The sequence below is a fragment of the Fukomys damarensis genome, unplaced genomic scaffold (assembly GCF_012274545.1).
Source record: "Fukomys damarensis isolate Sample0158 unplaced genomic scaffold, DMR_v1.0_HiC HiC_scaffold_11, whole genome shotgun sequence".
Classification (NCBI taxonomy): domain Eukaryota; kingdom Metazoa; phylum Chordata; class Mammalia; order Rodentia; family Bathyergidae; genus Fukomys; species Fukomys damarensis.
Window position 1 is genome coordinate 31,672,547 of NW_022900923.1, and position 2,861 is coordinate 31,675,407.

General features: G+C 46.8%; 1 protein-coding gene across 1 annotated transcript in view; it reads right to left on the reverse strand.

Annotated features, from left to right (window-relative positions):
• Nucleotides 1–578, reverse strand: part of Brinp3 (BMP/retinoic acid inducible neural specific 3) — a 237,490-nt gene extending 236,912 nt beyond the window's left edge. The window contains exon 1 of the mRNA XM_033761966.1: nt 181–578. The gene's annotated coding sequence lies outside the window, so the exon portion shown is untranslated. The remainder of the gene's footprint in view (nt 1–180) is intronic.
• Between the last annotated feature and the right edge of the window lie 2,283 nt (nt 579–2,861).

A 2,861-nucleotide genomic window follows, 5' to 3' on the forward strand; every position in this document is an offset into this window, starting at 1 on the left:
GGCACAGCGGTCACCCCGCACTTCGCCTCCGCGTGGCCCCGAGCTGCGGAGAAATCTCTCGGCACAGTCGCCTGTTGATAGCCCTCTGCTTAAAACCCTCTGGGCTGCGGGAGCCTCCGGGACACACATCCCCTTGGCGGAGCGCAAGCCTCAGGTTAGGATTCCGTAAAGCACACTTACCTAATTCCGGAGGTCCGTGCCTTGCTGGAGGAGACTAGGCTACAGGGAAAGACTGCACGGAAAGTTGCTTCCCCCCTCCCTGCACTCCTGCTCAACAGCAGCAGACCTCCAAAGAGGAGGTTGGGATTGGAGAATTGCACTGAACCCTCGCTTCCTCTAATGAAGTCACGGACGCGAGGCACTGTCTCGGCAGGCAGGACGGTCGGACTAGCTCGGAGACCAGGTAGAAACTAGTGACGGTGAGGGGCGACAGCGCTGCGGACAGTCAGCCCGACCCTCTCTCGGCCGAGCCAAAGGGGGAAAGCCCTGGATCGGGGACTGGAGGCGGGCGGGGGATGGGGTGGCGCTGCAGCTGGAGTACTTTTATGTCTGGAAGCTAAAAGGGCTTTTGAATTAAAAAAAAAAATCCTTGCTTGGGTTGTCGCGTCAGCTATTAATGACGACAGAAATAGTTCTTTCCGAGATTTTTTTTTTTTAAGAAAAGGAAAAGAAGACACGAAGAAAAAGAAAAGAAAAGAAAGAAAAGCTCAGACAATAGGTTCTCACCTCAATCCATCCCATTAAGGGGAAATGTTACAGAAAGCAGAAGAAACTTGTCCTGGGGGGTGAATAGAGGGACGGTTCACAGAGAAAACCTTCAATACCGATTAGAGATCACTGATACGTGGAGATCTGGCTTTTAATGAATATCAATCGCTTGTCAATGTGTGAAGTAAAAGCAGATTTAAATGTTTCTCAAAACAACCATACTTAACGGGGAGCTGATAACCCTGTCAGCTAAGCCCATGGAACTGTTCATAAAAGCGTGAAGCAGTAACGACATGTATTTATACACTTATTAAAAATTGAGGGTGGGGTTGGGAAAGTGTGAAACTAAGGCAATTGAGGCCCCTGAATTTCAATTTATTAGAAGCAAAAGTGGTTTATTCTGATGCTGCTTTTCTGTGAAAAGAGCACTCAGTCCCTGTCCAATTAACCGTTTCCCAGCTCATTCGCAAAATCAGAAATATACTTCCTGATACTGTTCCTGAATGCACACGCAGTGCTCAAAATAATATGCTCATGAGTGATTTAGGGTGCTGTAAGAAAAAACAGTGCTTTGAAACTCACTGATCCTTCTTACCACATAGTAGCATGTTGATGCTTAAGCTCTAGCTACATCCATAAAAATATACAAAGCAAAGCCCCCCCATCATGCAGTTGCTTACAATGGAATGAACACACATTGACCTGAACAACCTTCTGAAGATCAGAGAAACTAGGGAACTTTCCCAAATAATCTCAGTAATCTCATTTAAGCTTGCTCTTAGATAAACATGAAATTTGACCTTTCAAATAGCATAAAAATCTGTGTCAAGAGGGGTTAATGGGGGTTGGAGAGAGTTAATATCCATATAACCTGTAATAAAATGAGAAAAGAAAGTTTAAGAAAGAATGTAAAATGTATTGGGGTAATGGATTACGTCTTTTTAGTTCAATTGCAGCCGGCACACTAATTAATAAACATGGTCAGATCTTTCAGTTCTGGAGGTAACAAAAATGCGATAATGAGATATGACAAATAATTCTTCTTAAAAATAGCACTAGTTACAGATAGTGTATAAAGAGAATAACTTACCAGAGGAAATTTCAGGAAGCAAGATGACTGTGAGAAAAATACATCCAAGATTCAGACAGATATTCCATGGTCTTCAAAATTAAGGTAAAGTAGTGATCTGCAGGGTAGCAGGACTTTGAAATAATCAGCAGTTCCCGGTGGCATGTAACCAAGTAAAAACCAGTGCCACAGGGAGCTGGAAACTCCAAGGAAAAGAAGCAAAACGTGAATGGCGCTTTTATTGGGGGGTGGGTGTTGTGGTGGTGAGGGGGCTTATTTGTGGTGGTCCTTAGGCAAAGTGAAAGTTTACAGACTCTATACCCCCGCACAGTAAGGAGCAGGAGGTGGAATACAGATAAATCTGCAAAGAAAAGTGAAAGGATGTGTTGAGGACACCGAGATAAAGAGAGAACTAGTGAGCAAAGCTGTAGTCATCCTGATAGATTAAAGCGGCAAGAGTGACTGAGGCTTCTGGGCAGGATCCAATGAGAATTCAAGAGGGCCCCGCTTGGAAAACCCTGCTCTGATCTTCCCATTCTCAGTTTTTTAAGTTACCTGCTCTGGGAACATAATTATTAGGATTAATAGTATTCCACCAGTACATCTCACTAGGATCCCCGTTGAACTCCTTCTTTACTGGCCTCAACTGAGGGAGGAGGCGTAGTAAGGAAACCCAACGCGACCAGTACCCCAAAAATCCACTACCAAAGATCACATTATCGTGGGGTGGGGGGGATCAAAGTGTGAGGCTGAGGCCGAGTCGCTGGGCGCTTTGGGGGGGCGCTGTGCCTGGGTGGCTTAGGGGAGGAAACCCGAGCTCGGCCGGAGAGCCGTGGGCTGCCGCGGAGGCCTGCCCTGGTTCCACCTCTTCCGAGAATCCTGCTGCCTGTGGCTCAAGGCAACCGACTCGCTTTAAATGAGGCAGTTAGAGCTTTGGGGGCTCTGACCATCCCCGGGGAGGGAGAGCAGGCGTGAGGCATCCACCTCCCTTCTGATTTCTGCACAGTTGCAGAGGGACAGTGTGCTAGAAAGGGCTTCGCTGCCCAGCGCATTATCTTGCCATTTTCCCGTCCGGATGCTGCAT